Consider the following 17528-nt stretch of genomic DNA (forward strand, 5'->3'; position numbering starts at 1 on the left):
CGGCACCACCGTGGTGAGCCTCTTGTTCTTATCTTATTTCTGAAAGAAAAAAATTCTTACTTTATATAGATACTTGTCTAATTTTCTTACTATTTTATTGCTTGTTATTATATAGTGCGATGGTTTTGGTATCCGCCCCCGTCGGCCCTCGTCCTGTCTATGATTCGGATATGGTATATATTATCTTTATAACTATTGGTTCATTTATTGTTTATGAAAATTATGCCGACCAACGTGACATAGATTTTATTTATCTAGGAGGTATGTGAACCGGAAATTCCAACCGACCCTATTGTCGAGAGGTTAAATTTAGTTGAAGAAGAAAATAATTTCTTGAAGGAAAAAATAAAAAAAATTGAGGAGGAGAAGATGATATTGGAGTTGCATGTTGCGGATGTCGTCGATGATCACAAGATCAAGATGGATGCAATGCGCTTGAAGATTAGAAAGATTAGAAAATATGCCATTCATACCGAGGCTTGGTATCATTATGCCGTTGGATCAATTGTTACCTTGGTTGCGATTATGATCGCATTTGTTTTCGCATTGAAATGTTTTACATAGTTCCAATGTATGGTTTAATTAATTAGATGCTTTGGAGAGCTATATGTTGTTAGATGAGTACTATGTATGTACTTTGGTTTTAATGTGATGATGAACTTCTATTAATTTGGTCACTTAATTATCTATTCATGATGTTCTGTAATGGTTTTTGACACACTTAATTATATATAATGCACGCAGATGAACCGACAATGGATGTACGGTGACAGACACACCTCCGAGTACATTAAGGGCGTGCATGATTTTCTCGAAGTGGCTGAGGCAAACAAGCAGAATGGTTTTATGTGTTGTCCATGCCCTAAATGTGGGAATACGAAGTCTTACTCTGACCGAAAAATCCTTCACACCCACCTGCTTTACAAGGGTTTCATGCCACACTATAATGTTTGGACGAGGCACGGAGAAATAGGGGTTATGATGGAAGACGGCGAAGAAGAAGAGGACGATGACAACTATGTGCCCCGTGAATACGGTGATGCTGCAACGGGGGAAGCTGCTGAAGATCAAGAGGAACCAGACGATGTGCCCAATGATGCTGCAACGGGGGAAGCTGCTGAAGATCAAGAGGAACCAGTGCCCGATGATGATGATCTCCACCGGGTCATTGTCGATGCAAGGACGCAATGCGAAAGTCAAAAGGAGAAGCTGAAGTTCGATCGCATGTTAGAGGATCACAAAAAAGGGTTGTACCCCAATTGCGAAGATGGCAACACAAAGCTCGGTACCGTACTGGAATTGCTGCAGTGGAAGGCAGAGAATGCTGTGCCTAACAAAGGATTTGAGAAGCTATTGAAAATATTGAAGAAGAAAGCTTCCAACGGATAACGAATTGCCCGATAGTACATACGCAGCAAAGAAGGTCATATGCCCTCTAGGATTGGAGGTGCAGAAGATACATGCATGCCCTAATGACTGCATCCTCTACCGCTGTGCGTACAAGGATCTGAACGCATGCCCGGTATGCGGTGCATTGCGGTATAAGATCAGACGAGATGACCCTGGTGATGTTGACGGCGAAATAATATGCAGGGACGGGCATTCTTGGTCTCAAGCGCACTACACAGTTCTACAGAACTCTACCTTGGTGACCCCGTATGTCGATGAACACAAGAACAATCTGCGCTCCAAACACCCGGAGCAGTGCGACGACTGGATTACATGTGAACACATCAGGACTTTCAGCAGTTGGTTGGAAACACGTCTCAGAGGTGACACCACTGTTTGTGATGAGTTGTACTCGTTGTCCAGGGACCATCTTCGACTGTATTGACTTACAAAGGATACGAGAGAAATGGGAATACATTTTACACGATCGCCCAAGATCAAAAGAGCACCAACCAAAACACGGTGTCCGCTTTGATGCAGCAACCGAGAGGGGAAAGGACACATATTATGGTTACATAGTGGACATATGAGAACTTGACTACGGACATGATTTTAAGGTCCCTTTGTTTAAGTGCAGATGGGTCAATCTGTCAGGAGGCGGGGTACAGGTAGACCCACAGTACGGAACGACAACAGTGGATCTGAAAAATCTTGGGTACACTGACGAACCGTTCGTCCTAGCCAATGATGTGGCACAGGTTATCTATGTGAAGGACATGTCTACCAAACCGAGAAAAAGAAAAGATAAGGAAGCGAATACATCATACGATGAGCCAAAGCGCCACATAGTTCTTTCAGGAAAAAGGGACATCATGGGAGTGGAGGGCAAGACAGACATGTCTGAAGATTATGAAAAGTTTCATGAAATTCCTCCCTTCAAAGTCAAGGCTGACCCAAGCATCCTGATAAATGTGAAGATTATCCATGGTTACGGCGCAATAAGCAAATGACACAAGCGAAGAAAAAGTGAAGACTTTCTCCCGCAACTATTATGATGATACCATGCCAACTTTGTAACAGACGAGTATGATACCATTGTCCGTTTTGTACACGAAGTGCATCCAGTTTTTGCTGTAACCCTCTCAACTTTCTTGCACATGCTATGTGGATGAAATGATGATACCATGCCAACTTTCAACCTTTTCAGAGTTCATTTGAAATGCTTTTCAATTTCAGGGTCTTATAGCTCAAAATAATCAATAAATGCATGAAAAATAAGAAATGAAGTCAGAAAGGGTTGAAAATTGATGATGTGGCTTTGAATGGTGCATTTTGAACACACAAAAAGTCAGGAGTTCAAATAAGTTTAAAAAAATAAAATCCCTTTGTAACAGACGAGTTTCTGTATGAAATCCTGATACTTCGAAAGAGATTGTCCGTTTTGTACACGAAGTGCATCCAGTTTTTGCCGTAACCCTCTCAACTTTCTTGCACATGCTATGTGGATAAAATGATGATACCATGCCAACTTTCAACCTTTTCAGAGTTCATTTGAAATGCTTTTCAATTTCAGGGTCTTATTGCTCAAAATAATCAATAAATGTATAAAAATAAGAAACGAAGTCAGAAAGGGTTGAAAATTATGATGTGGCTTTGAATGGTGCATTTTGAACACACAAAAAGTCAGGAGTTCAAATAAGTTTTAAAAAATAAAATCCCTTTGTAACAGACGAGTTTCCGTATGAAATCCTGATACTTCGAAAGAGATTGTCCGTTTTGTACACGAAGTGCATCCAGTTTTTGCCGTAACCCTCTCAACTTTCTTGCACATGCTATGTGGATGAAATGATGATACCATGCCAACTTTCAACCTTTTTAGAGTTCATTTGAAATGCTTTTCAATTTTAGGGTCTTATAGCTCAAAATAATCAGTAAATGCATGAAAAATGGTGCATGAAAAATAACAAATAAAATAAATAAGTAATTAGAAACAAAATAATATAAACTTTAATAAAATATATAAGTACAAACAAAATAAAATAAACTTTAATAACATAAATAAAATTTATGAAACTAAAATTATCAAAGTATTTTCTGTTCAAAACATTATAAGCAACCTCTAGTATTATTGAAACTAAAATTATATAAAATTGATGCGACTAAAATTATCGAAGTATCTTCTGTTCAAAATCATTGAAAGCAAAAGGAATTTTCATAAAGAACTTTTTTTGTTAGAAACTTTAATTGCAAAAAGAATTATCATAAAATAAAATAAATAAGTAATTAGAAACAAAATAAAATAAAATAAATAAGTTTTTTGTTGTAAGTAGAAACAAAACAAAATAAAAAGCAAAAAAGAAAACAAAAAAATAGGCAAAAAATAAAAAATATGCCACCTACTAGGCCACCATGGCCTGAATACGACTAGGAACCCATCGATGGGCCAGGATTCAGGCCCGCAGAAGGCCCAGTAGGCCCATCAGGCATAGCAGTGACAATTAGGTCCGTAAGCCTGCAATGGGGAGGAGCTCGAGAGGGGAGCGGCAGTGGGGCTTATAAACCACTGCGCGCCCCTCTCAACTAGCGAGGTGGGACTAAACTTTCGACGCGGGCGCAGCAGCACAAGGCCTTTGGTCTCGGTTGGTGGCACCAACCGGGACTAAAGGGGTGCATTGGTACCGGTTGGTGGCACTAACCGGTACCAATGCCCCCCCTTTAGTCCCGGTTGGTGCCACCAACCGGGACCAAAGGCCGCCGCTTCCCGCCCTTTGGGCTGCTGAAAAAAGACCTTTGGTCCCGGTTGGTGGCACCAACCGGGACTAAAAGGGGCATTGGTCTCGGTTGCTACCATGAACCGGTACCAATGCTCTCCGTATATAAGCAGGACTTGTAAATTTTCCAGTTCCATCGAACATTTGCCCCCCGGCGACGCCGAACTCATCGACACCGCCAGGCTGCCCGTGCTCGCCGTCGCCGCCCCACCGCCCGCTCCTCGTCACCGCCCACTCCTCGTCGCCGTCGCCCTGCGCCGTTGCCCTGCCCCGACGCGCCGCCCCGGCCCGCACGCCCCTGCCCCGACGCGCCGCCCCGGCCCAAGCCCCTGCCTCGACGCCGCCCCACGCCCCCGGCCTGCCCCGACCACACACCGCCGCCACGTTCGGTCCGGCCGCCGGCCTTCCTCTCTGTTTTTTCATATATATGATATTTTTTTTCAGATTTTTTGTTCATATATATGATGATTTGTTTTTTGCATTTTTATAAAAATGTATATATGTATGTATGTTCTCTGTGCATATAAAAGTTAGATTTTTAGTACATTTGGGTACATTTTAGGTTAGTTTCATTTTTAGAAAAGTTTTATATATTTAGGAAAAGAAGGAAGAGAAGGAAGAAGGAAGAAGAAGAAAAAGTTTTATATATGCAGAAGTTACATTTTTAGAGAAGTATTATATATCTAGCTAGGAAGATAATGAAGAAGAAGAAAAAGAAGGAGAGGAAAAAGGAAAATAAGAAGAAGAAAAAAGAAGAAAAAGAAGAGGAGAAGAAGAAAGGAATAGAGGAGAAGAAGAGAAAATAGAAAGGAATATTTTCTCTTCTTCTCATCTATTCCTTTCTTCTTCTCCTCTTTTTTTTCTTCTTTTTTTCAATCTTCTCCTCTATTAACATCTTCTTCTCCTATTTTTATTTATTCTTCGTCTTCTTATTTTTTATCGGATATGTCGTTGTCGATATACCCCGTGTCCCGATAACTTCAACACGGGGGGGGGGGGGGGTTCGACCTACTCCCTCCCCGATAACATTATTTTCCCATGTATGTATGTCGTCGTTGTCGATATAACCCCCTCCCGGATAACTTCGACCGGGATAACTTATACCACGGGAGCACCCCCCGGCCCTCTCGCTCGACCAAAACTCTCGAGGACACCCAAACCCTAGAAAAAAAGATGTCGATCTCCTACCCCTCCCGCCGCGCCCCTACCCTTGAAGCGTTGCCGAGGCCACCCCAAACCCGGAATAAGCTAGGTCTACGTTTGCACTAATATATCCACCTGCTGTCATGTTTGTGTAATAATTGTCATGTTGTAATATTTGCAGAAACAATGGAGCACGGACGAGACGAGGAAGCAGAAGAGGTGTTGGGGGACATAATCTTAGCCGGAGGTGATGTCTTGTCGTATCTTAACGACAATGATGGTCTGGAAGAACAGGGTGAAGAAGCAGGCTACGGTGATCGAAGAGTGGAGGAGGAAAGACATGGTTATGATGGCTCCGGTGACCCAATGCTGGTGCAAGAAGGAGCCCGTGGTGACGGCTCCGGTGACCGAACAGAGTCCGGCCAGGTAAATATATTAGTTAAGCCTGTGCTGACTAGCTAATTGATGCATTCATTGTTTTGGTATGTACACATATTAATTAACTCTCGTCTTTCTTCTTTTTTCTAGCCCTCCGGATCGAGCACAACTTCGGTAAAGAGACGAGGCCCGAAGAGAAAGTTGTGCTCGGATGAAAGGTTTGAGATCACAGCAATCGCGCGCGACGGCCAACCGATTGAACCCATCCGGACAAAGGAAGCATTTGCTGCTCAGTGCGGGGTTCTTGTTAGGGACAAGATCCCGATCAGCATCTACCAATGGTATAAGCCTAAGAAGGAAGACCCTGAGGTGTCTTATGTCAATGATATGGAGAAAGATGATCTTTGGACTGAGCTGAAGGCAAATTTCACCCTACCGCCAGAGGAGGATCCGGAGAAGCCAGTTAAAGAGCAATTAATCAAGTCTCATGCTCTTAAGAAGATGGCAGACCTATTCAAGAGGTGGAAGAATGAGCTGAAAACGTTTGTCGACAAAGAAGAGACACTAGAATTCATCGGCAAATATGAGAAGATCAGAGATCACTGGCCCGCATTTGTGGCCCACAAGACATCGGAAAAGAGTAAGAAGTTGTCAGCGACAAACAAGAAAAATGCTGCGAAGAAGAAGCTTCACCATCGCACGGGGTCAGGTGGCTACCTCAAAGCCCGGCCTAAGTGGGCCAAGGCTGAGAATGATCTGCTTGATAAAGGGATCGAACCAGAGACAATGAACTGGCCAGGCCGTTGCCGGACTTGGTTCTTCGGGGCTGGCGGAACCTTGGACCCTGTATCAGGGAAGTGCGTTTGGACGGACGAGCAAATGAGAATACCAGTCAAGAGGCTTCAGCACTATATCGATGCAGCGCACCAAGGGACGTTTGTTCCAGACAGAGAGAACGACGAGCTCACAATGGCCCTCGGGAATCCTGAGCACCCTGGACGGACACGAGGCATGCCAGGCTCCGTTCCGTGGAAGGCTGGTTTTCCGGACGCAGGCGGTTACAAATGCCAGGAGAGGAGGAAAAAAGTGGAGCAAACCCAAATTCAGAAGCTGCACGAAAGGGTTCAAGCGCTAGAGGAACGAGACGTAGCTCGCAGCAATCGACCTGCCGAAACTACCCCCGAAGCTACCCCGCCATCTCAGCGGAGAAGCAGCGTGGCTTCCACCGAGCTTCTTCAGCCGGAGCATGTCTTGACGGCTCCTGCTAGCTACCCCGTGGATGCTATCACGGAGTCTCAACATTGCCACCTTATGACGCGATGGGAGAACTTCAAAGTCAAGGCGGCTGTCGGCTCTGTTCGACCTCCTGAACCCGGCGCAACTTTTCACTGTCGTCCGATTCTAGAAGGATATGCTAGGGTGACGGTGGACGAAATAACGGAGGGATTTGAGGACCTCCAGCTTGACCACCCTACCGGTGAAGGGGAGACTCGGCTGCGTTCTGCTTTGAAGACTCCATCCCTATGGCGGAAGGAGCTCATCAACCTTCCTAACTGGACGCCCCCAGCGAGTAAGGGCACTCCGCCTCCTCCTCCGCCTCCTTCTCCGGCGAGTGATCAGTGTTGGAAATATGCCTTAGAGGCAATAATAAAATGGTTATTATTATATTTCCTTGTTCATGATAATTGTCTGTTGTTCATGCTTTAATTGTCTTATCCGGAAATCGTAATACATGTGTGAATACATAGGCCATAACATGTCCCTAGTGAGCCTCTAGTTGACTAGCTCGTTGATCAATAGATGGTTACGGTTTCCTGACCATGGACATTGGATGTCATTGATAACGGGATCACATCATTAGGAGAATGATGTGATGGACAAGACCCAATCCTAAGCATAGCACTAGATCGTGTAGTTCGTTTGCTAAAGCTTTTCTAATGTCAAGTATCATTTCCTTAGACCATGAGATCATGCAACTCCCGGATACCGTAGGAATGCTTTGGATGTACCAAACGTCACAACGTAACTGGGTGGCTATAAAGGTGCACTACAGGTATCTCCGAAAGTGTCTGTTGGGTTGGCTCGGATCGAGACTGGGATTTGTCACTCCATATGACGGAGAGGTATCTCTGGGCCCACTCGGTATTGCATCATCATAATGAGCTCAATGTGACAAAGTAGTTAGTCACGGGATCATGCATTACGGAACGAGTAAAGTGACTTGCCGGTAACGAGATTGAACGAGGTATTGGGATACCGACGATCGAATCTCGGGCAAGTAATGTACTGATTGATAAAGGGAATTGTATACGGGATTGCTTGAATCCTCGACATCGTGGTTCATCCGATGAGATCATCGTGGAACATGTGGGAGCCAACATGGGTATCCAGATCCCGCTGTTGGTTATTGGCTAGAGAAGTGCCTCGGTCATGTCTGCATGATTCCCGAACCCGTAGGGTCTACACACTTAAGGTTCGATGACGCTAGGGTTATAAGGAAGGTTTGTATGTGATTACCGAATGTTGTTTGGAGTCCCGGATGAGATCCCGGACGTCATGAGGAGTTCCGGAATGGTCCGGAGGTAAAGATTTATATATGGGAAGTCACCATACGGTCACCGGAAGTGTTCGGGGGTATGCCGGTATTGTGCCGGGACCACCGAAGGGGTTCCGGGGGTCCACCGGGAGGGTCCACCTGCCCCGGAGGGCCTTATGGGCTGTAGGTGGAAGGGAACCAGCCCTAAGTGGGTTGGGCGCCAACCCCCCTAGGGCCCATCCGCCTAGGGTTTGGGGGGAACCCTAAAGGGGGGCGCCCCCCCTGCTTGGGGGGCAAGCCACCTCCCCCTGGCCGCCGCCCCTCCCACCAGATGGGATCTGAGGGGGCCGGCCCCCCTCTCCCTTGCCCCTATATATAGTGGAGGGGTGGGAGGGCAGCCATACCTTTCCCAAGGCGCAGCCCCTCCCCTCCCCAACACCTCTCCTCCTCCGCGTGTGCTTGGCGAAGCCCTGCCGGAGAACTGTCACTCCACCACCACCACGCCGTCGTGCTGCTGTTGGAGCATTCTTCCTCAACCTCTCCCTCCTCCTTGCTGGATCAAGGCGTGGGAGACGTCACCGCTCCGTACGTGTGTTGAACGCGGAGGTGCCGTCCGTTCGGCGCTTGGATCATCGGTGATTTGGATCACGACGAGTACGACTCCATCAACCCCGTTCTCTTGAACGCTTCCGCTCGCGATCTACAAGGGTATGTAGATGCACTCTTCCCCTCTCGTTGCTAGTAAAATCCATAGATTGATCTTGGTGATGCGTAGAAAATTTTAATTTCTGCTACGATCCCCAACAGTGGTATCAGAGCTAGGTCTATGCGTAGTTTCTATGCACGAGTAGAACACAAGTTGTTGTGGGCGTCGATTTTGTCAATTTACTTGTCGTTACTAGTCTTATCTTGATTCGGCGGCATCGTGGGATGAAGCGGCCCGGGCCGACCTTACACGTACGCTTACGTGAGACAGGTTCCACCGACTGACATGCACTAGTTGCATAAGGTGGCTAGCGGGTGTCTGTCTCTCCCACTTTAGTCGGATCGGATTCGATGAAAAGGGTCCTTATGAAGGGTAAATAGAAATTGGCATATCACGTTGTGGTTTTGGCGTAGGTAAGAATCATTCTTGCTAGAAACCTATAGCAGCCACGTAAAAGTTTACAACAACAATTAGAGGACGTCTAACTTGTTTTTGCAGCAAGTGTCATGTGATGTGATATGGCCAGAAGGATGTGATGAATGATATATGTGATGTATGAGATTGATCATGTTCTTGTAATAGGAATCACGACTTGCATGTCGATGAGTATGACAACCGGCAGGAGCCATAGGAGTTGTCTTAATTTATTTATGACCTGCGTGTCAACTGGAACGTCATGTAATTACTTTACTTTATTGCTAACCGTTAGCCATAGTGGTAGAAGTAATAGTTGGCGAGACAACTTCATGAAGACACGATGATGGAGATCATGATGATGGAGATCATGGTGTCATGCCGGTGACGATGATGAACATGGCGCCCCGAAGATGGAGATCAAAAGGAGCAAAATGATATTGGCCATATCATGTCACTGTTTGATTGCATGTGATGTTTATCATGTTTTACATCTTATTTGCTTAGAACGACGGTAGCATAAATAAGATGATCCCTCGCTAAAATTTCAATAAAGTGTTCCCCTAACTGTGCACCGTTGCGAAGGTTCGTTGTTCCGAAGCACCACGTGATGATCGGGTGTGATAGGTTCTAACGTTCGCATACAACGGGTGTAAGCCAGATTTACACACGCAATACACTTAGGTCGACTTGACGAGCCTAGCATGTACAGACATGGCCTCGGAACACAAGAGACCGAAAGGTCGAACATGAGTCGTATAGCAGATACGATCAACATGAAGATGTTCACCGATGATGACTAGTCCGTCTCACGTGATGATCGGACACGGCCTAGTTGACTCGGATCATGTATCACTTAGATGACTAGAGGGATGTCTGTCTGAGTGGGGGTTCGTTAATAATTTGGTTAGATGAACTTCATTATCATGAACTTAGTCTAAAAACCTTTACAATAGGTCTTGTAGATCAAATGGCCCACGCTAATGTTGCCCTCAACTTCAACGCGTTCCTAGAGAAAATCAAGCTGAAAGACGATGGTAACAACTACACGGACTGGGTCCGTAACCTGAGGATTATCCTCATAGCTGCCAAGAAAGCATATGTCCTTGAAGCACCGCTAGGTGATGCACCTGTTTTCCCAGCAACTCAAGACGTTCTGAACGCTTGGCAGTCAAGTAGTGATGATTACTCCCTGGTTCAGTGCGGCATGCTTTACAGCTTAGAACCGGGGCTCCAAAAGCGTTTTGAGCAGCACGGAGCATATGAGATGTTCCAAGAGCTGAAAATGGTTTTCCAAGCTCATGCCCGGGTCGAGAGATATGAAGTCTCCGACAAGTTCTACAGTTGTAAGATGGAGGAGAATAGTCCCGTCAGCGAACACATACTCAAAATGTCTGGGTTGCACAACCGCTTGTCTCAGCTGGGAGTTAATCTCCCGGATGACGCGGTCGTTGACAGAATCCTTCAGTCGCTCCCACCTAGCTACAAGAGCTTTGTGATGAACTTCAATATGCAGGGGATGGAAAAGACCATTCCTGAGGTATATTCAATGCTGAAATCAGCGGAGGTGGAGATCAAAAAGGAACATCAAGTGTTGATGGTGAATAAAACCACTAAGTTCAAGAAAGGCAAGGGTAAGAAGAACTTCAAGAAAGACGGCAAGGGAGTTGCCGCGCCCGGTAAGCAAGCTGCCGGGAAGAAGACAAAGAATGGACCCAAGCCTGAGACTGAGTGCTTTTATTGCAAGGGAAACGGTCACTGGAAGCGGAACTGCCCCAAGTACTTAGCGGATAAGAAGGCCGGCAATACCAAAGGTATATGTGATATACATGTTATTGATGTGTACCTAACCAGCGCTCGTAGTAGCTCCTGGGTATTTGATACCGGTGCGGTTGCTCATATTTGTAACTCAAAGCAGGAGCTGCGGAATAAGCGGAGACTGGCAAAGGACGAGGTGACGATGCGCGTCGGGAATGGTTCCAAGGTCGATGTGATCGCCGTCGGCACGCTACCTCTACATTTACCTATGGGATTAGTTTTAAACCTCAATAATTGTTATTTAGTGCCAGCTTTGAGCATGAACATTGTATCTGGATCTCGTTTAATGTGAGATGTCTACTCATTTAAATCCGAGAATAATGGTTGTTCTATTTATATGAGAGATATGTTTTATGGTCATGCCCCGCTGGTCAATGGTTTATTCTTAATGAATCTCGAACGTGATGTTACACATATTCATAGTGTGAATGCCAAGAAATGTAAGGATGATAATGATAGTCCCACATACTTGTGGCACTGCCACCTTGGTCACATTGGTGTCAAACGCATGAAGAAACTCCATGCAGATGGACTTTTGGAGTCTCTTGATTATGAATCATTTGACACGTGCGAACCATGCCTCATGGGCAAAATGACCAAGACCCCGTTCTCCGGAACAATGGAGCGAGCAACCAACTTATTGGAAATCATACATACTGATGTGTGCGGTCCAATGAGCGTTGAGGCTCGCGGTGGCTATCGTTATGTTCTCACCCTCACTGATGACTTGAGTAGATATGGGTATGTCTATTTAATGAAACACAAGTCTGAGACCTTTGAAAAGTTCAAGGAATTTCAGAGTGAGGTTGAGAATCAACGTGACAGGAAAATAGTTCTTACGATCAGATTGTGGAGGGGAATATTTGAGTCACGAATTTGGCACACACTTAAGGAAATGTGGAATTGTTTCACAACTCACGCCGCCTAGAACACCTCAGCGTAATGGTGTGTCCGAACGTCGTAATCGCACTCTATTGGATATGGTGCGATCTATGATGTCTCTTATCGATCTACCGCTATCATTCTGGGGTTATGCTTTAGAGACTGCCGCATTCACTTTAAATAGGGCTCCGTCAAAATCCGTTGAGACGACACCGTATGAATTATGGTTTGGAAAGAAACCTAAGCTGTCGTTTCTTAAAGTTTGGGGATGCGATGCTTATGTCAAGAAACTTCAACCTGAAAAGCTCGAACCCAAATCAGAAAAATGCGTCTTCATAGGATACCCTAAGGAAACCATTGGGTATACCTTCTACCTCAGATCCGAAGGCAAGATCTTCGTTGCCAAGAACGGGTCCTTTCTGGAGAAAGAGTTTCTCTCGAAAGAAGTAAGTGGGAGGAAAGTGGAACTTGATGAGATGACCCCTCTCGAACCAGAAAGTAGCGCAGCACAAGAAAATGTTTCTGTGGTGCCTCCACCGACTAGAGAGGAAGTTAATGATGACGATCATGATCAAGTTACCACTGAACTTCATAGGTCCACAAGGACACGCTCCGCACCAGAGTGGTACGGCAACCCTGTCCTGGAAATCATGTTGTTGGACAACGGTGAACCTTCGAACTATGAAGAAGCGATGGCGGGCCCAGATTCCAACAAATGGCTTGAAGCCATGCAATCCGAGATAGGATCCATGTATGAAAACAAAGTATGGACTTTGACAGACTTGCCCGATGATAGGCGAGCGATAGAAAATAAATGGATCTTTAAGAAGAAGACGGACGCGGATGGAATGTTACCATCTATAAAGCTCGACTTGTCGCTAAGGGTTATTGACAAGTTCAAGGAGTTGACTACGATGAGACCTTCTCACCCGTAGCAAAGCTGAAGTCCGTCCGAATCATGTTAGCAATTGCCGCATTCTACAATTATGAAATATGGCAAATGGACGTCAAAACGGCATTCCTTAACGGCTTCCTTAAGGAAGAATTGTATATGATGCAGCCGGAAGGTTTTGTCGATCCTAAGAATGCTGACAAAGTATGCAAGCTCCAGCGCTCAATCCATGGGCTGGTGCAAGCATCTCGGAGTTGGAACATTCGCTTTGATGAGATGATCAAAGCGTTTGGGTTTACGCAGACTTATGGAGAAGCCTGTGTTTACAAGAAAGTGAGTGGGAGCTCTGTAGCATTTCTCTTATTATATGTGGATGACATACTATTGATGGGAAATGATATAGAATTCTTGGAAAGTATAAAGGCCTACTTGAATAAGTGTTTTCCAATGAAGGACCTTGGAGAAGCTGCTTACATATTAGGCATCAAGATCTATAGAGATAGATCGAGACGCCTCATAGGTCTTTCACAAAGCACATACCTTGACAAGATATTGAAGAAGTTCAATATGGATCAGTCCAAAAAGGGGTTCTTGCCTGTATTGCAAGGTGTGAGATTGAGCACGGCTCAATGCCCGACCACGGCAGAAGATAGAGAAAAGATGAGTGTCGTCCCTTATGCCTCGGCCATAGGGTCTATTATGTATGCCATGCTGTGTACCAGACCTGATGTAAACCTTGCCGTAAGTTTGGTAGGAAGGTACCAAAGTAATCCCGGCATGGAACACTGGACAGCGGTCAAGAACATCCTGAAGTACCTGAAAAGGACTAAGGATATGTCTCTCGTTTATGGAGGTGACGAAGAGCTCGTCGTAAAGGGTTACGTCGATGCTAGCTTCGACACAGATCTGGATGACTCTAAGTCACAAACCAGATACGTGTATATTTTGAATGGTGGGGCAGTCAGCTGGTGCAGTTGCAAGCAAAGCGTCGTGGCGGGATCTACATGTGAAGCGGAGTACATGGCAGCCTCGGAGGCAGCACATGAAGCAATCTGGATGAAGGAGTTCATTGCCGACCTAGGAGTTATTCCCAATGCATCGGGGCCGATGACTCTCTTCTGTGACAACACTGGAGCTATTGCCCTTGCCAAGGAGCCTAGGTTTCACAAGAAGACCAGGCATATCAAGCGTCGCTTCAACTCCATTCGTGAAAATGTTCAAAATGGAGACATAGATATTTGTAAAGTGCATACGGATTTGAATGTCGCAGATCCATTGACCAAACCTCCTCCACGAGCGAAACATGATCAACACCAGAACTCTATGGGTGTACGATTCATCACAATGTAACTAGATTATTGACTCTATTGCAAGTGGGAGACTGTTGGAAATATGCCCTAGAGGCAATAATAAAATGGTTATTATTATATTTCCTTGTTCATGATAATTGTCTGTTGTTCATGCTTTAATTGTGTTATGCGGAAATCGTAATACATGTGTGAATACATAGACCATAACATGTCCCTAGTGAGCCTCTAGTTGACTAGCTCGTTGATCAATAGATGGTTACGGTTTCCTGACCATGGACATTGGATGTCATTGATAACGGGATCACATCATTAGGAGAATGATGTGATGGACAAGACCCAACCCTAAGCATAGCACTAGATCGTGTAGTTCGTTTGCTAAAGCTTTTCTAATGTCAAGTATCATTTCCTTAGACCATGAGATCATGCAACTCCCGGATACCATAGGAATGCTTTGGGTGTACCAAACGTCACAACGTAACTGGGTGGCTATAAAGGTATACTACAGGTATCTCCGAAAGTGTCTGTTGGGTTGGCTCGGATCGAGACTGGGATTTGTCACTCCGTATGACGGAGAGGTATCTCTGGGCCCACTCGGTATTGCATCATCATAATGAGCTCAATGTGACTAAGTAGTTAGTCACAGGATCATGCATTACGGAACGAGTAAACTGACTTGCCGGTAACGAGATTGAACGAGGTATTGGGATACCGACGATCGAATCTCGGGCAAGTAACGTACCGATTGATAAAGGGAATTGTATACGGGATTGCTTGAATCCTCGACATCGTTGTTCATCCGATGAGATCATCGTGGAACATGTGGGAGCCAACATGGGTATCCAGATCCCGCTGTTGGTTATTGGCTAGAGAAGTGCCTCGGTCATGTCTGCATGATTCCCGAACCCGTAGGGTCTACACACTTAAGGTTCGATGACGCTAGGGTTATAAGGAAGGTTTGTATGTGATTACCGAATGTTGTTCGGAGTCCCGGATGAGATCCCGGACGTCATGAGGAGTTCCGGAATGGTCCGGAGGTAAAGATTTATATATGGGAAGTCACCATACGGTCACCGGAAGTGTTCGGGGGTATGCCGGTATTGTGCCGGGACCACCGAAGGGGTTCCGGGGGTCCACCGGGAGGGTCCACCTGCCCCGGAGGTCCTTATGGGCTGTAGGTGGAAGGGAACCAGCCCTAAGTGGGTTGGGCGCCAACCCCCCTAGGGCCCATCCGCCTAGGGTTTGGGGGGAACCCTAAAGGGGGGCGCCCCCCCTGCTTGGGGGGCAAGCCACCTCCCCCTGGCCGCCGCCCCTCCCACCAGATGGGATCTGAGGGGGCCGGCCCCCCTCTCCCTTGCCCCTATATATAGTGGAGGGGTGGGAGGGCAGCCATACCTTTCCCAAGGCGCAGCCCCTCCCCTCCCCAACACCTCTCCTCCTCCGCGTGTGCTTGGCGAAGCCCTGCCGGAGAACTGTCACTCCACCACCACCACGCCGTCGTGCTGCTGTTGGAGCCTTCTTCCTCAACCTCTCCCTCCTCCTTGCTGGATCAAGGCGTGGGAGACGTCACCGCTCCGTACGTGTGTTGAACGCGGAGATGCCGTCCGTTCGGCGCTTGGATCATCGGTGATTTGGATCACGACGAGTACGACTCCATCAACCCCGTTCTCTTGAACGCTTCCGCTCGCGATCTACAAGGGTATGTAGATGCACTCTTCCCCTCTCGTTGCTAGTAAAATCCATAGATTGATCTTGGTGATGCGTAGAAAATTTTAATTTCTGCTACGATCCCCAACAATCAGGGCACTCAGCCTCCTTCTCCGGCGCGTGGCGGCACTCCGCCTCCTCCTCCGGCAAGTGATCAGGGCACTCAGCCTCCTTCTCCGGCGCGTGGCGGCACTCTGCCTCCTTCTCCGCCTGCGCCGGCGCGCCAGAGCAGCTAGCCTCCTCCTTCTCCGCCTCGTCAGCAAGGGCGGAAGAGACCTGCCGCCGCTCCGGCTGCTCCGGCGCGTCGTAGTCCTTCTCCTCCGCCTCGTAAGCAAGGAAAGAAGACAGCCGCAGCCGCTCCGTCTGCTCTGCCGGCGTCTAGCAGTACAGCCAGAGGCGGGAGGCAATACAGATTCGGTCCTTCTCTGAAGACTCCAGAGAAGTTACCATACGAGAGGACCGATGAGGAAACCACGAAGATCGTGCGAGCCGAAGTGAAGAACTTCTTTGAAGGGGTGAAAGCAAAGAAACATCCACCTCCGGAGGAGAAGGTAGATCCGGTGAAAGCGAAGCGCACTCTGGCTGCCCTGACAAAACCACCAAAGTCTCCGCCGAAAGGCAACTATGAGCGCATTATTGGAAAGACATTTGCCGAAGCGGAGCGGTCGGGAAGTACTGTCAGTGATCAAAGGTTAAAAGAACGACAAGCTGGGAAAAAAATTGCCCAGCTCGGCGAACAAGCGAACCAATCGTGCCCCCCGCTCAAGGTGTCTAGCGACATCGTCGCTAATGATCCGAGGATGGTGGCCGGTTATAGCAATCTTGGAGATTACCTGCCCGACGATGTACATTATGATTTCTTGGAGGTGGACGAACACAAATACCATTACGGGAAGCCTCTCGTCAAAGATGAAAGATCTCTAACAACGATGATGCGAAGATTACATGATTGGTACATGAAAACCTGCAGAGAGTCTGGGGGAGGGATACTTTGATGCTGAGAGTTAAAGAGGAGCATGACCTCGTTGGAATTGAACTGTTGAATGTTCCATTTGAGGAGTTCTTCCAGTTTTTCAATCAAAAGGCCCTCGATAAATCAACGGTCACTTGCTACTGTCTGTAAGTAGTACTACTTCTGTCATTAAGTCTCTCTATATAGGTCAGCTCTTTCATTGCATGTATTTATAATTATCCTCACTATATTATGCAGATTGAAGATCGCCGACTTGAAGAAAAGACAAATCGGTGATATTGGATTCATTAACACAAATCTCATAGATGCAACTGAGGTTAAATATCATGCCAAAAATACCGAGGCCAACTTGCTACGATCGTTGGTAATAAATGAAAACAAAGATATAATACTCTTTCCTTACAACTTCAAGTGAGTGTTACTGTCTTGTGCATATTCGGTTTCCCTTATTAGTCCAGGTTATAGTAATGTAATTGATGACTTATGCATGCGTGCGCAGCTTCCACTATATTCTGCTAGAGATTAAGCTTGAGCAGGGAGTAGTAACCGTCTTAGACTCGAGACGAAAAGATCCCCAGGACTATGCTCGAGAAGTAAGTTAAATCGATCATT

The sequence above is a fragment of the Aegilops tauschii genome, chromosome 7 (genome assembly GCF_002575655.3).
Source record: "Aegilops tauschii subsp. strangulata cultivar AL8/78 chromosome 7, Aet v6.0, whole genome shotgun sequence".
NCBI classification, from domain to species: Eukaryota; Viridiplantae; Streptophyta; class Magnoliopsida; order Poales; family Poaceae; genus Aegilops; species Aegilops tauschii.